Below are 17,834 nucleotides of genomic sequence, written 5' to 3' on the forward strand. Positions count from 1 at the left end.
TACTTGTATATTTTCTTTTTTGTAGGTTGTGCATCGAGTCTTCACGGAGACGTCTTATGACGATGCTATGAGCGCAGCCCTCAACGCTTCTCATGAGGATGGGGAAAAGGCCGGTTTCCTGCTTGGTCTAGGGTTCGTTGAGAAAGGCATCCCGCCTTCCAACTTCCCTTTATTTGATGTAGATACTGAAGCTGTATACGACCAAGCAGTGAATCAGTATGCCGCCTTCCCGCATCCGGTGGTGGAGAAGGTAAACGAAGTTGCTGCTGCTGATGATGGGCTAGCTATCCTTAAAGCTTTCCTTGAACTGTCACGCTCTACTGATGGTGCTGGTCCAAGTGGAAGTGGCCCTGAAGCTTGATCCTGAAGATCCCTTCCCACTGCTATGATAGATTTAGCTTGTATAGATTTATATTCTTGTAGGCGGGTAGTTACCCGGCCATTCTTGTAATGAATATTATGAAATATAAATCTTTGTGCGGTTAAGACCGCTATTTTCACTGGATTCCTTGCTTTATAAACGTTATATGACTTGCATACTTTAGTTTAAATTAGCAATTTTCCAAGTGTTTAGAATAAGTTAACCTTTGAACGTGGTAGATAATAGGTTGAAGTTTTGCTTCCTCTTTCGTGATTGTGCGGGTAGGACCGTCACTTGCACTTAGTAGGATGGCTAAACTTTACCTACATCTGACCTGCGTGGAGGTTTTCCTCATCTTTTTTGAAATTTCTTAAGTGTTTAGGATAAGTTAACCTTTGAACGTGGCAGATAATAGGTTGCAGTTTTGCTTCCTCTTTCGTGATTGTGCGGGTAGGACCGTCACTTGCACTTAGTAGGATGGCTAAACTTTACCTACATCTAACCTGCGTGTAGGTTTTCCTCATCCTTTTGTTAGAAATTCTTTGTTTTGAATAAGTTAACCGTTCGACGCGCGGTTGTCAATAGGTTCGGTTTCCTCTCATGATTTGTGCGGTTAGGACCGGCACTTTCATTTAGTTGACCAAAGTTTACCTATGACTGACCTGCGTGAAGGTTTGCCGTTTTTTGGGTTTATGCGGGTTTTGCCGCCTTCCCCACGCAACGACTTTCCACGTAATTATGCGGTGAAAACCGGCATTATCCGTGTTGAATAAATTAACCGTTCGACGCGCGGTTGTTAATAGGTTAGTGTTCAGTTTCCTCTATCATGATTCATGCGGATAGACCGGCACTTTCATTTAGTGGGATGACTGAACTTTACCCTTCAACTGACCTGCGTGAAGGTTTGCCGTTTTTTGGGCTTATGCGGGTTTTGCCGCCTTCCCCACGCAACGACTTTCCACGTAATTATGCGGTGAAAACCGGCATATCCGTGTTGAATAAATTAACCGTTCGACGCGCGGTTGTTAATAGGTTAGTGTTCAGTTTCCTCTATCATGATTCATGCGGATAGACCGGCACTTTCATTTAGTGGGATGACTGAACTTTACCCTTCAACTGACCTGCGTGAAGGTTTGCCGTTTTTTGGGTTTATGCGGGTTTTGCCGCCTTCCCCACGCAACGACTTTCACACTTATGTATGCGGTGAAAACCGGCATCAGTGTTGAAAGTTCATAAAAGTATAAATGTGAAATCATCAGCGTCGATGTTCTAAGGAGAATCATTTCCATTAGAAGTGGCTCTGGGCCTTTTCTTTACAAATTTGGAATTGATCTACATGCAAACTGTGTAATTGAGCTCCCTTCCATGTTGTTGGGATGGGAGTGCCATCGAGCCGATATGCACCTGGTTCGGGATCTCGTTGTTTGCGCAGTATGTAGTCTCCAACATTGAAGCTGCAATTTTATTCGTGTTTTCCCCAACTGGGGTTCTACACGCATCAGCCTGCTCAGCGTTCATTGCGCCACGAGGTGCGCGAGCGTCCCATCTCTGACAAATGCTTCGACCATGTCCTTAACGTCTGTGCATTCTTCAGTGTTGTGGCCTTTTGTCCTGTGAAAGTCACAGTATTTGCTCCGATCAGCATTGTGACGTTGTCGGATAATTGGAGCCTTTGGCCATGGGAGCTCCTCAGTGGCGAATATCTCGGTGACGCTTTTGGTGAGTGGCGTCCATCTGGAGTTCTGGTTCGACTGTACGTTATCCCTTCCGCCTAACCGATGGTGCAAGCCGGATGAGGTGTCAAAGTTTACCCTTGACTGCCAAATGCCTAGCTTCCGCTTTTTGTTTAGTCGGGCGGTGAGGACGTTGTCTTCTCTTGTTTTCTGGGTGTAGAGGTTTGTGCTCTGTGGGAGATCTCTACCCAGTTGCTTCTCCGTTTCCGCAAAGCGTTTTGCTGCTGTCATGATGGCATCCCATGTGGATGGCATGCCATCTTTACCCGTTAAGGTGCGGATGAGCTCTGGGTCGTTTGCGCCCTGGATGAAAGCAGCGCGAACAAGATCTTCGCTGATATTACCCAAACTTAGCTTCTTTGAGTTGAAGCGAGTGATGAAGTCTAGCAAAGATTCATCTTCCTCTCGAATGCATTTGAGGATTGTCCATTGCTCTTCGGTATACTTTCTTTGTTGGCTGAAGTGTTGTCTAAACTTCTGTTGGAAGTCTGCCCAGTCGTAGATGTGGTTGACCGGTAGACGATCGAACCACGCTCTAGCTGCCCCAACAAGCGTCATTTGGAACATGTAACACCACGTAGGTTCCGTCCAACTACTGACGGTTGCCCCCGCTATAAACCTGTTCAAATGATCGTCTGGATCAGATATACCATCGTAAGTGCCGATGTTGGACATCTGTTTGGCACTTTTCGGGGCGATTGCTTCCGCAATGTCCCTTGCAAATTTGGACGTTCCCGCATTTGCCACAGTTGGTCTGAATGTTTTGGAGAAGTCACGTGGGTTTCCACCCGCGTTTTTTGGTTTGAAGGTTTCTCCAAAATACCTTCTCGGTTGGGAGTCCGTTTCCTTACGCTTCCCTTTTGCCCTATGGCGAGGGTTCGCGTCGGTATCGGATTCCTCCGGATCATTGTCCCAGTACTCTCCGAATTCCTCAGGCTGTTGGAGTGAACGTAAGCGTTCATCCAACTCGGCTTGGAATTATTTTTGACGTGCCTCCGCCCACGCTTTAACTTCATCGAGTGTTTGGCGGGGGAGCCTCGTTCGTTCTCTCTCTAACCGGGTATCGGTGAATCCCAGTGAGCGATTATTTACTGCACTTGCCCCAGCTTGGGTAACTGGGGTAGTGTTCGTAAAATTTACTGCACTTGCCCCGGCTTGGGTAACCGGGGTAGTGTTCGTAAAAATTGTGTAGTCGCCGGTATTCCCCCCAGTAGCTGGGGTTGTGGTTACCGGAGTTTTTTTAACCATCTTTCCAGAAGTTTGAAAAAACTGAAAAGAAATGAAGTTCTAGCTTTTATGCACGGATGGCGCCAATGAAGAAACACTAACCGGACCCCGGGCAGATTACGGATAACCTGGGGGTTAGATAGATGTTTCCCACGAGGGGTTGGACCCGGCAAAGATGGTTCTTCTGATAACCTGCAAAACAGACACCGTGAGCTCGTCACTGAGAAGGGGGGGGGGTTCCTCCTTGTGACCACCCTCCGGCGTGAGAATCAGACTAGATTGCTCTTGAATATAAATGTATATTAAGAGATTGCTAGAGCAGATATCAGGTATAATATGTAATACGAGATAGTATATGATGATCAGATGATAAGATGAGATAATCATACCATTTGGGGTATTTATAGCCGAAGGTAGGTTTCCAAGAAGGTGTAGCCGGCTGAATAGTATTCCTGTTCTACCAACTGTGGCCTACGCACGTGCCATGCTGGTAGTTGGTGGGTAGGCAGCGGCTGACAGTGACCAGGCCTGCTGTGTACTATTCCTTTTCCACCAACTGCCGGCTGTGCACGTGGTATGACAGGAGTTGGTGAGTAGGCAGCGGCTAATAGTGATACAGTACAGGAGCATGCTGCTCGCCATACTGTTGTCAATGAGCTGTCGTATCTTTGGTCAGATCTTTTGCCCATACCTCGTCAGGTACAGTACAGAAGGTCTTCCCGACCGTACGGACTGGCTTATTTGGGCGGGAGTATTCCCCCTCCCGCCTCTGTGCGGGATTGTTCCCGGCTTTGCTCATTCCTTCAGGTGACAACTGAATTAGAGAGCTAAGTGCCTTGTGCGTGTAGCCTTGCTGCGCGGGTGGCCTTCCCTGATGGCTTGTATCCGCAGCTACGGGAACAGGCAGAGAAATTCAGAATTGGGAGGCATTTCCTGCGGGAACAGCTTGCGTACTGCGCGTAAGGACGTCACGTCTCTGAGCATGGTGGGTCCTGCATATCCAGTTGGTTTCTGCGCAGACGTCTCTTTTGAAGGTGGGTCTTGCGGGTCCAACTGGGCTCTGCTGGGACCTACCTCTTCAGATACTGAGGTTGATTCTAGGGTATCTAATTATTCATATGGAAAGTAGTGTTCTTTTGGGAGTACATTGATGAATCGGATTGGGTTTAAGAAGCAACGACATAATTAAAAACGTTTATTTGACAAGGAAACATCATATGTGCGTTCCTAAAAGGCGTTGACGAGGGTAACACATGAACACGATATCCTTAGAAGTAGCACTAGGTAGATCATTTCAAATATACATGCTTTAGCTATGGTTGAAGATCTAACACGTTTATGTGATAAAAAGTTAATAGTTAGGGATTAAACAAATCAGAAAATGAGGTACTAAAGGAAAAACAAAAACAAAATAAATAACAAAAGTTAGAAATCTTCTCCTTTAGTTTACCGGTCCGGCCGTTCCAATGGAAAACGGTTCTAAGGGGCTTAACCGCTTCGATCATTAAGACATCAAGGTGGTATTTGCACGTAACGATCATGGCATGAAAATAATTAGGTTTTGAATTGCTATATCTATTTGTAACACGAATAGGAAAGTCCATACCCTAATACACATGAATTCACTTTTCTTTGTTTAACCGAATTAAACTTGTTAATACCAAATAACTAATTGAAACCGAATATTTAATTACATTCAGTTTGAATTGGGTTTTGAAATATGGTTGTTGGTAGAGGAGAAAAAAAACCTGAACCCAGAACCAGTTTTTTTATACCCGGGTTTTAATACCCGAACCCGTACCCGACCCTATCCGTAGGGTACGGATAGGGTTGCATTTTAGTACTAAAACCCGTACCCGATTTATACCCGGTAATAGCCGAAAACCTGAACCGGTTTCATACCCGGAACCGGGTTTTTTAAATACCCGATCTATACCCGAAATTACCCAAAAAAATAACTGAAAAATACCCGAAAAATACCTCTAAAAAGTGCAACCCCTAGAAATTTCTAATCTATACCCGGAAAAAAACCCGAAAATATGGTTTTTTCAATAACCGAAAATAGGGTATTCAAATACCCGGTTTTAGATTACCCGGTTCTGTACCCGACCCGAACATACATAGGGTATGGTTTTTAGAGGCAATACCCGGACCCGAACCCGACCCGGGTATTAGCAGTATTGCTAATACCCGATCATACCCGAACCCGGTTCCATACCCGAATCCGAGCTTTTCTGATACCCGATTTGTGCACCTTTAGTTGTTGGACTTGATGTTTGTACTTTAGTAGTTTAGTTTGTTGAAGTAATGGGCTAATGTTGCTAATGGGCTAAGTCTGGTGGACTAGATTGATGTGGCCTAGCTTAAATAGTAATATGCTTAAATACCGATTTGCACATATGCACCTCTAGTTTTAACTGATTATTTGGATCCATGAATCCTCATTTGATTTTTTATTTTTTTTCCATTATATTATATATACTATTTTTTTAATCGATTATATATATAGTATATAATTGATAATATTAGTAACTTCAAAAAAAATTATTAAAAATCTTTGAAGGTTAAATAATTAACAAAACAACGAATCAAAAATGTACCGGTCGATATCTTTTTGAACATATTACAACTTCATTTATTTTGGGTTTTCTTTTACCGTCATTATAGCAAGCACCAAATCTCGCCACAACGCAATGGGTTAAGTACCACTAGTTTTTAATATTAATCAATTTGTACATTATCTTCTCATCATTGTGGTCCAACCAAGACCTTCTAATGGTCTTCTAATGAGTTAAACACTGACCCATCACAAACCTAAGAGAGCTTTATTTGTGGGGCTTCTTTCAATTTGCCTCACCAAAAACCATGTACAATAATATGCCCACCGACGAATCCATCAACATTCATATTAATTATAATAATATATTAATATCTTCACCACTCATTGTCATAAAAATGGCATAATGACTTGATGTATACTCGGTATCAAGGTTGCAAAATTCGTTATACGGATCCTAGACGACAAACTGAGAAGTTGGGTGTACTTGGAGTACTCAGAAATAGTAAATATAGAAACTTATAACTTTTGTATATTATATATGTCAAATATCATAAGCTGATTAATAATAGCAAAATAGGTGATTATCAGTATAAATAAGATACATACAGTTTTTAAATACTAAATTAATTTAAAAACTGTTAACCATTAATTAAAAAACGATATTTATTCTTTATTTTATAGGAATATGAATTATTTTTATTCTTTGAAGTAAAAATCGACACAAGCTGACCGACTGGATCTGATTTTTTGGCTTAGCTTTCCACCTTTGATCGACTCTTAGTAACTAGACGTGGTTAAAGAAAGTCGTCTCGACACCATACTTGTAGCGATTACTTGGAAAATACCCGGTCTTATAACGTACTTTTACAACATTAATTGCTTGGTAGACATTGGTCTAGGATTGCTTTTGAACTTTTTTTTTAATGAGCGGTTTTAGTTTTTAATCCGTCATGGTTTTAGACTTGATGGTATGAAAACATTATTATATGAAACGTGATTACATAGAGAATGTCGTGATGGATATGGAATAGCTTTTGGGGGCATGTTTTTGTTGATTTTTTTTTATAATAGTCAAGTTGACTTTGACTTTTGGAGACTTTTGACTATTAGAGACATCATGTAAGTGAAAAGCAATTTAAGGAGGTATATCTCTATCTTCGTTTAGGTATCAAATCAACCTCCTTTATATGTTGCTTATGTTTTAAATAATAATAACGAGTTCATTGATTATTTTCTTTGTTATTCGTCGTAATTTCTTTTTTCTATATGAAAAAAATTCAAAAAAAAAAAAACAAGAAGAAGAAACATATTAATTAAAAGTATTGTTAAAATATTCTTATATCGTATTCTCATGCACCAAAATGGTAGTTAAAACGAGTTTGTGAGTTGTTTGTTGAATTGTTGACAAGTTGTTAAAGAGTATATAAACCACTAGGCATTTCGTCCAATGACATTTTGGAGCGTTAAATAGTGTCTATCTTTCAAAGGTCAAGGGTTCAAGTACTATTGTGAATTGCGGAGTAGAGTTAGGAGTGGTTAAGACGAGTTTGTGAGTTATTCTAAAATATTATAAAATAAAAAAATTAAGGACCATAAAATAGTTGTGGTTCGGTTTTCGACTTATCATTTTTATTAGTATAGCTTGACTAAAATCAAATAAAACGCCTAACAAAATTTGATCGGTTGGGCTAGGTTGATGATTCACAAGTTGGTCGACCATTTTGAGGTTTTACAAACTGTCATGTGCGATTTGTCGATTTGGTTTGTAGTTTGAATCTTTAAATGAACCATTTAAACCGAACCGTATCTATCTATGTTATATTATGAAAATTTAGTTGAGGAATTTTGATATTTTGACTTTTATAAAAAATTCATTTATTTAGTTTTCATTCCCTGATTATAAAGTAATTGTGTAATTGTCTTAGAAACTTTCAACTTAACTAACAAATTAGAAAGACTATATGAAGAAACACTAATTGACCCCGGGCAGATTACGGATAATCTGGGGGTTAAATAGATGTTTCCCACGAGGGGTTAGATCCGGCAAAGATGGTTCTTCAGATGACCTGCAAAACAGACACCGTGAGCTCGTCACTGAGAAGGGGGGGTACCTCCTTGTGACCACCCTCTGGCGTGAGAATCAGACTAGATTGCTCTTGAATATAAGTGTATATTAAGAGAAATGACTATAGCAGATATGATGGTATGAGATGAGATGATAATACCGTTCCAAGGTGTTGGAGTATTTATAGCCGAATGTAGGTTTCCAAGCAGGTACAGCCGGCTGAATAGTATTCCTGCTCTGCCAACTGTGGGCTACGCACGTGCCATGTTTGTGGTTGGTGGGTAGGCAGCGGCTGATAGTGACCAGGCCGGCTGTGTACTATTCATGTTCCACCAGCTGCAGGCTATGCACGTCCTCCGACAGGTTGGTGAGTAGGCAGCGGCTGATAGTGACATACAGTACAAGAGCGTGCTGCTCGTCATACTGTTGTAAGTGAGCTGTCGTATCTTTGGTCAGATCTTTTGTCCATACCTCGTCAGGTACAGTACAAAAGATCCTCCAGTGTCGTACGGACTGGCTCATTTGGGCGGGAGTTTTCCCGGCTTGCTCACTCCTTCTTCAGGTGACATTACTGAATTATTTAAGAGTTAAGTGCCTTGTGCGTGTAGCCTTGCTGCGCGGGTAGCCTTCCCTGATGGCTAGTATCCGTTGCTGCGGGAACATGCGGAGTACGTCGACCATTGGGAGGCTTTTCCTGCGGGAACAGCTTGCGTACTGCGCGTAAGGACGTCACGTCTCTGAGCATGGTGGGTCCTGCGGATCCAGTTGGTTTCTGCGCATACGTCTCTCTTCAAGGTGAGTCTTTGCGAGTTTAGCCTTTGCGCAGACGTCCCTGTTGCAGGTGAGTCTTGCGGGTTCAACTGCGCAGACGTCTCTCTTTGAGGTGAGTCTTGCGGGTCCAACTGGGCTCTGCTGGGACCTACCTCTTCAAGTCCCCCCAGTCTAATGTTCTTCTCATGAATTGTTAATAAGTGAGGTGAACTTTTGGACTTAAGCAAAGGGTTTTGAAAAGGGTTAAGTTTTAAGGTTTTCCATGGGGATTCTTCCCGCGGAAGTCCTAATGTCACGTGCAGAAATTCCCGACTTTTCTGCCTGATCTTTGGGTATGATGCGGGTAGGTCTGTAACCTCCTCGCAAGTCAGGAGTGTTGAGTTCCACTTGTATAGATTCTCCATGAGGTTTTGGTTGTTTTGAACATAGTGATCAATTATGTTAAACAACCAATTCCATCTTGGAGCTTCAAACAATCTAGTTCTCGACGTTCCCGCTATGCGGGGATGTTATTCCCGTTTCCGCAAGCATGGCCCAGAAGATCCTTCTTGGTTTCAATTCCCTGCGGAGTGCTAGGTATGTGAAGGGTTTTGCCTTGACACTGTACCCGCACTCGTCTTATAGTTACTTTACTTCCAAGGTATTCCTGGCTTCAATTCCCTGCGGGTGCTAAGTATGTGAAGGGTTTTGCCTTGACACTGTACACGCACCCGTCTTATAGTTACTTGGTTGCCGAGGTATTCTTGTCTTCAATTCCCTGCAGGTGCTAAGTATGTGAAGGGTTTTGCCTTAACACTGTACTCGCACCTGTCTTATAGTTACTTGGTTGCCAAGGTAAGGGGTATAGTCCCGCTTACTTTTGAATCTTTTTGACTTGCGTTGTAAACGTTGTATGACTTGCTCACGCATACTTTAGTTTAATTTAGCAATTTTCCAATTGTTCTGAATAAGTTAACCGTTCGACGCACGGTTGTCAATAGGTTAGTGCAGTTTCCTCTATTATGATTGTGCGGGTAGGACCGTCACTTTCATTTAGTGGGATGACCAATCTTCACCTATAACTGACCTGCGTGAAGGTTTGCCATTTTTTGTGTTTATGCGGGTTTTGCCGCCGTCCACACGCAACGACTTCTTTCCATATTTATGCGGTGAATACCGGCATACCGTCCGGAAAGTTTATAAGTGTAAATGTAAAGCGATCAACACAATGTGATAAAGGAGAATCATTTCCATTAGAAGTGGCCCCAGGCCGTTTCTTTATAAGTTTGGAATTGATCTACATGTAACATTTGCGTAATTGAGCTCCATTCCATGTTCTTGGGATGGGGGTGCCATCGAGCCTTTCGAGCCGGTATGCGCCCTTTCCCAAAACTTCTTTGATAATGTATGGCCCTTCCCAGACGGGGGCCAGCTTTCCTGGGCGTTCTTGGTTCGAAGCCTCGTTGTTACGCAGTATGTAGTCTCCAACATTGTAGCTGCAGAGTTTTACCTGCGTGTTATAGTACTTTTGCATTTGTCGTTTGTAGTTCTCTTCACGCGCTGCGGCTAAGTCTCTGCGTTCCTCGGTTAGTATAAGGTCTAACCGTCTTTCCGCGTCATTGTCCTCTGGTTGAATCAAGACCCTTGGTGAGGGTAAACCAATTTCAACCGGGACCATGGCTTCAGTGCCATAAGTGAGGCTGAACGGGGTTTCTCCCGTACTTGCCTTTTTCATCGTTCTGTGTGCCCAAAGGACGTGTGGAAGTTCGTCCACCCAGCCGGATCTGTGTTCCAATAGTCTTTTCTTTATGCCATCGACGATACTCCTATTCGCTCTTTCCACCTCACCATTACCCTGCGGGTGCGCCACTGAGGTAAAGGTGTGGGTGATTTGAAGTTCTTTCAGCCACTGTTGTAGCTTCTTGTCAGCAAAGTTGGTGCCGTTATCGCTCACCAAATTCTGTGGAAGCCCGAAACGACAAATAATAAATTCCCAAATAAATTTCTTGATATGTTTTGCGGTTGTTTGGGCTAAGGGTTTTGCTTCTATCCACTTGGTGAAGTAGTCGATGGCGACCACTAGATATTGAACGTTCCCTGCTGCTGTGGGAAATGGGCCTATCACATCAATGGCCCACTTCTGAAATGGCCATGAAGAGGTGACTGGAACAAGTTCGTTCTTCGGGCGATGCGTGTTAGGTGCGTAGAGTTGGCAAGATCCGTATGCATCCCCGGCCAAAAGTATCCCGCGTTGTTTAGCTTAGCTACAACTGCGCGTGGACCTGCGTGTATCCCACAGATGCCTTCGTGTACTTCCCTTAGGAGGTAGTCGGCATCTTGGTCGTCAACACATCTGAGGAGTGGGCCAAGAAAGTTACGTCTGTAAAGGATGTCATCGATGAGTTGATAGTTCAGTGCTTTACAGCGTAGTTTTCTTGCCTGTGTTTTCGACTCTGGTAGTATACACGCCGCAAGGTAATTTATTATTGGTGTCATCCACGTTTCCGTGCCGGTTTGGATGACACAGACTTCTTTGTGTGGGACTGATGGTGCTCCAAGGAGTTCAATGCGGATGTCCTTTCCCAAGTGGGTGAAAGCCAATGACGCAAGCTTGCTTAACGCATCCGCAGATTTGTTTTCGCTACGCTTGACGTGTATGACCTTACAATCGTTAAAATCGCGCATGAGAGTTTTTGCTTGAGCGAGGTACAAGGCCATTGTGTCGTTCACGGCCGTGTACGTCCCATTTATCTGATTGGCTACTAACATGGAATCCACATGGGCTTCCAAGTTCTTCACTCCCATCTTACGCGCAATCCTTAACCCGGCTAAGAATGCTTCATACTCAGCCTCGTTATTCGTACTTGGAAAATCTAGTCGAATAGCGTAAGTGTATTCTTGGCCTGCTGGGTTGGTTAGTTTTAACCCTGCGCCTGAGCCCTCGTTGTTGGCTGCTCCATCAGTGTAAAGTCGCCAGACATCATCGATGTCCTGTGCTGGAGAGGGTTGAGCCTCGTCCTGGCACTCTTTCTCCCGCGAGGCGGGGACTTCGGCAATAAAGTCGGCCAAGACCTGGCCTTTTATGGCTGGCCTTGGCTTGTACTTTATCGCGTATTCTCCCAATTCTATTGACCATTTGGCTAGGCGTCCCGACAGTTCGGGTTTGCCTAAAACGTTTGCAAGTTTGAAGTTGGTGAGAATGGTGATTGGGTGACCTTGGAAATATCGTCTTAGCCTGCGTGAAGCCTGTACAAGTGCTAAGACTAATTTTTCCAGGGTAGAATACCGGGTTTCGACGTCTGTTAGGAGACGGCTAACATAGTAGATTGGCATCTGGATGCCTTTTCGCTCGACTAGCAGGACGGCCCCGGTTGCTCTATCTGTGGCGGAGAGGTATAGGATTAATTCCTCTCCCGCTTCTGGTGCTGTGAGCGTTGGGAGTTCGATCAAGCGTGACCGAATTTCCTGAAAAGCTGCTTCCGCTTCTGGTGTCCAGCGGAAGTGCGTTTTTTTTAAACAGTTTCTCAGCGTCGACACGAATGGGAACGACCTATCCGCATGATTTGCCAAGAAGCGGTTAAGTGCAACTAGGCGTCCATTCAGTGTCTGAGCTTGCTTGATGGTAGTAGGTGATTCCATTTTGATAATGGCTTCGACCTTTTCAGGGTTCGCTCTGAAGCCATCTTTTGTAACAATGACTCCTAAGAACTTCCCTTCTTCCATCCCAAAGGAACACTTGCTCGGGTTGAGCTTCATGTTTATCCTTCTGAGTGTGTTGAATGTTTCTTCGATGTCTTTCAACATCGCTTCTGGGTCAAGGCTTTTGATGACCAGGTCATCCATGTATACTTCCAAGTTCCTCCCAATTTGGGCATGAAACTCTTTGTCCATCAGGCGTTGGTATGTGGACCCGGCATTCTTAAGTCCGAATGGCATCATTTGATAACAAAATGTGCCATCGGTCGTCCGAAATGCGGTTTTGTCCTGATCGTCAACGGCCATGTGGATTTGATGGTACCCTTTATACGCATCAAGGAAGCATTTAAGGCGAAACGGTGCTAACGAATCTACCTTAAGATCAATTTCGGGTAACGGGTAACAATCTTTGGGGCATGCTTTGTTCAAGTCTTTGAAATCTATGCACATGCGCCATTGCTTGTTAGACTTCGGTACCATAACGGGATTTGCAACCCAAGTTTGATATCTGCTAACGCGTACGATGCCCGCGTCAAGGAGTTCCTTGACTTGGGTTCTACACGCGTTAGCTTGTTCCGCCCCCATTACTCTACGCTTTTGTATGACCGGCGTCAAAGCCGGGTCACACTTGAGCTTATGCTCTGCCTTACTTCGAGGTACACCAGTCATGTCAGCTGGTTTCCATGCGAAGATGTCAGCGTTTTTCTGTAGTAAGCGTTTGAGTAAGGTGCGTGTAGGATCAGTGATTGTTGGGCCAATGGTAACCGCCTGGTCGGGGTATTTGCCATTGAAAGCCCATTCTTCTGGTTCGGTGATGGTGGGTTTAGCCATCTTTGGTTTGGGTGTTGATGAGACAGATGCGATGCATACCTTGGGAATACCGGTGACCATCGCCACGCCCTCAGCTGTTGGCCATCCCATCATGCCGTGGACTGAAGATACCACGGCATTGAATCTTGCCATCCCGTCTCTCCCGAAGAGAATGTCGTATGTGTGGTGTGGCTTCCTCATTACGACAAAGTCCACGTCTTCTGTGCGGGAGTGTTTCCCGTCTGTGAGAATGACGGGGAAGGATAGGATACCCAGGGGGGTGTTTGTGCTGCCGTCAAACCCTTCCATCGAGGCGTAGACCGTTTCCAGGCGTTCTTTGTCTTCGTCATCTAGCTTGTCGAAGAACTGCCTGTACATAACCGTTGACGAGGCACCGTTGTCAACAAGAGTGCGGGAAGTGATGTAGTGCCCCAGCTGGCTTTTGATGACGATAGGGCCTTCTTTGCTGGGTCCTCCCGGTACTCGCGGGAAGCGCACCTCAGCTTCCTTCCATGCGCATGGTTCTGTCATCCGTCTTTTTCTTCCTCTGATGTTACTATGAACCATGTGGATGCTGATGTCAACGGGCTTTCGTCCGTTGCTTTTGTATCAGTTGTCATTCTTCCTTCCATTCTTGATTGATGCCACAAGGTGTGTAAGTTTTCCATCCTTGACGAATGTTTCAATAATATCCCTCAAGGATGAACACTTCTCAGTGGTGTGACCCTTTGTCCCGTGGAAGTCACAGTATTTGCTCTGATCCGCGTCAGGCCGGTGCCGGACCGTTGGAGCTTTTGGCCATGGTAGTTTCTCAGTGGCAAATATCTCCGTGACGCTTTTGGTGAGCGGCGTCCACCGGGGGTGTCGGCTTGACGGGTGCGTGTTATCCTTTCCGCCTACTAAAGAGCGAGAGCTGGATGTGGTGTCAAAGTTTACCCTTGACTGCCAAATGCCTCGCTTCCTCCTTTTGTTTTGCCGGGCGGTCCGGACGTTGTGTTCTCTAGTCCTCTGCGTGTAGAGGCTTGTACCCTGGGGCAGATCCCCACCCAGCTGCTTCTCTGTTTCGGCAAAGCGCTTGGCCGCCGTCATGATGGCATCCCATGTGGATGGCATGCCGTCTTTACCCGTCAACGTGCGGATCAGCTCTGGGTATTCGGCGCCCTGAATGAAAGCGGCGCGAACAAGATCTTCGCTTATAACGCCCAGACTCAGCCTTTTCGAGTTGAAGCGAGTGATGAAGTCTAGTAAAGATTCATCCTCCTCTCTAACGCAGTTGAGGATCGTCCACTGCTCTTCAGTATATTTCCTCTGTTGACTGAAGTGTTGGCTGAACTTGTGTTGGAAGTCCGCCCAATCGTAGATGTGGTGGACCGGTAGACGGTCAAACCACGCTCTAGCCGCTCCAACCAGCGTCATCTGGAACATATAACACCACGTGGGTTCCGTCCAGTTGCTGACGGTTGCCCCCGCTATTAATCTGTTCAGGTGATCATCTGGGTCGGATATACCATCATAAGTGCCGATGCTGGGCATCTGCTTGGCACTTTTCGGGGCGATTGCTTCCGCAATGTCCCTTGCAAACTTGGATGTTCCCACGTTTGCAGCAGTTGGTCTGAAGGTTTTGGAGAAGTCACGTGGGTTTCCCCCGCGTTCCTTTGTTTGAAGGTTTCTCCAAAATTCCTTCTCGGTTGGAAGTCCGTTTCGTTACGCTTCCCTTTCGCCCTATGGCGAGGGTTTGCGTCACTGTCGGACTCTCGATCATCGTCCGAGTACTCGCACTCATTGCTCATGTTGAGCTGTTGTCGAGTGCTTCCGAACTCGTCAGCCTGTTGGAGTGAACGTAAGCGTTCGTCCAACTCAGTTTGGAATTCCTTCTGACGTGCTTCCGCCCACGCTTTAACTTGGTCAAGTGTTTGGCGGGGGAACCTCGTCTGTCGTCTTTCCGCCTGGGTATCAATGAATCCCAGGGGATGATTATTTACTGCACTTGCCCCGGCTTGGGTAACCGGGGTAGTGTTCGTAAAATTTACTGCACTTTCCTCGGCTTGGATAACCGGGGTAGTGTTCGTAAATACTGTGTACTCGCCGGTGTTCCCCCCAGTGGCTGGGGTTGTGGTTACCGGGGTTTCTTGGTCACTCGTTGGCCTTGGCAACGGAGTAACTTTAACCATCTTTCCAGAAGTTTGAAAAAACTGAAAAAGAATAAGTTCTAGCTTTTATGCACGGATGGCGCCAATGAAGAAACAATAATTGACCCCGGGCAGATTACGGATAATCTGGGGGTTAAATAGATGTTTCCCACGAGGGGTTAGATCCGGCAAAGATGGTTCTTCAGATGACCTGCAAAACAGACACCGTTAGCTCGCCACTGAGAAGGGGGGGGTACCTCCTTGTGACCACCCTCCGGCGTGAGAATCAGACTAGATTGCTCTTGAATATAAGTGTATATTAAGAGAAATGACTAGAGCAGATATGATGGTATGAGATGAGATGATAATACCGTTCCAAGGTGTTGGAGTATTTATAGCCGAAGGTAGGTTTCCAAGCAGGTATAGCCGGCTTAATAGTATTCTTGCTCTGCCAACTGTGGGCTACGCACGTGTCATGCTGGTGGTTGGTGGGTAGGCAGCGGCTGATAGTGACCAGGCCGGCTGTGTACTATTCCTGTTCCACCAACTGCAGGCTATGCACGTCCTCCGACAGGTTGGTGAGTAGGCAGCGGCTGATAGTGACATACAGTACAAGAGCGTGTTGCTCGTCATACTGTTGTCAGTGAGCTGTCGTATCTTTGGTCAGATCTTTTGTCCATACCTCGTCAGGTACAGTACAAAAGATCCTCCAGTATCGTACGGACTGGCTCATTTGGGCGGGAGTTTTCCCGGCTTGTTCACTCCTTCTTCAGGTGACATTACTGAATTATTTAAGAGTTAAGTGCCTTGTGCGTGTAGCCTTGCTGCGCGGGTAGCCTTCCCTGATGGCTAGTATCCGTTGCTGCGGGAACAGGCGGAGTACGTCGACCATTGGGAGGCTTTTCCTGCGGGAACAGCTTGCGTACTGCTCGTAAGGACGTCACGTCTCTGAGCATGGTGGGTCCTGCGGATCCAGTTGGTTTCTGCGCATACGTCTCTCTTCAAGGTGAGTCTTTGCGAGTTTAGCCTTTGCGCAGACGTCCCTGTTGCAGGTGAGTCTTGCGGGTTCAACTGCGCAGACGTCTCTCTTTGAGGTGAGTCTTGCGGGTCCAACTGGGCTCTGCTGGGACCTACCTCTTCACTATATAACCGGAAGAATCTTAAAATTGTTTAATAAAAAGATAGATCTATGCAAAAATTGTATATATAACCATTAAGTTTATAAAACTTGTATAAATACTTTGTACATTTAACATTTCACCAAAGAAAACACATAATTATTTAGTGGGATATGGGTATTATGGCGTATTTTGATAATAATGGGACACTCAATTGAATAATGATACAGTATGATGGCATATTCTCAATTTCTATAATACCAATAATAATTATGTTTTACACGAGTTCTTATTTAATTAATTTTCTATGTCACTTCACCCCCTTAACATTCAAAATTTTACATTTTACATCCCTAGTAAACAAATTAATTACTCATGTGTTTCAGATCATGCAAGTTTATAATCAAAGAACACTTGTTTTATTTTGTATAGCCAACAATGCATAAAACACTTATAAAGCATGATGTACAACAGGTAAAGCACAACTTTAGTTGAAATTGTAATAATCAAAGAACACTTGTTTTATTTTGTATAGCCAACAATGCATAAAACACTTATAAAGCATGATGTACAACAAGTAAAGCACAACTTTAGTTGAAATTGTAATATTATAAATTGTTGCTACATCGGGCGGTAACCGTACATGTCGAAATGTGCTCTTATGGCGACATATAAGGAAACATCATTATTAGTCTCCACCGGTCTAAGTTCTCGCTCCCGGCTCACACGTGAGAATAAATATTGTAATAGATTATTAAGCATTGAAAACATTACGCGTATATGGTCGTGAAAGTGTACACTATGGTTGGTGTTGTATACTTGTATTGATAGTGTCGTCTTATCTTTCCTAACACCGTTGATTCGTTGGTGAGAATTTATAGACAGGATGGCTGAAGGTACTTGAATAATCGTTAACCACTGAAAACTGACGAAAATTGGCTCTCTTTTTTTTACCCACGGTTAACCAGAGCTAACCGAACCAAACTGTTCATATTTTATATATTTGTAGCTTTTATACAGTCATTTAATACATTCACATTTTATACATCCATTTCATGTATTTCTAATCAATATGTTTAGCCCAAGTTTAATTTTGGTTATTAACCAATACTAACCCAAAACATGCAACTAACGAAACAAACCAAACCGAACTACGCACAGCCCTAATCGAATCAAACCAAACCAAACCAGTTTATGCTAATAACCAAATTAACTGCACACGCATTTTTCATTATGACCCTTCATTACCCATATCGTAGATATCAGTAAGGTTGTAACTAAAGGTGTCCAAAGTAAGATATTCGGACCTTTCGGTTAGTGGTTTTCATAATCCGTATCATTATCAGAAACTTTGAAAACCCGATCAGATGGTAAGCCGGATATCC

The sequence above is a fragment of the Bidens hawaiensis genome, unplaced genomic scaffold, assembly GCF_021521415.1.
Source record: "Bidens hawaiensis isolate Kalapana, Puna unplaced genomic scaffold, B.hawaiensis_p1.1 tig00014352_1, whole genome shotgun sequence".
Classification (NCBI taxonomy): domain Eukaryota; kingdom Viridiplantae; phylum Streptophyta; class Magnoliopsida; order Asterales; family Asteraceae; genus Bidens; species Bidens hawaiensis.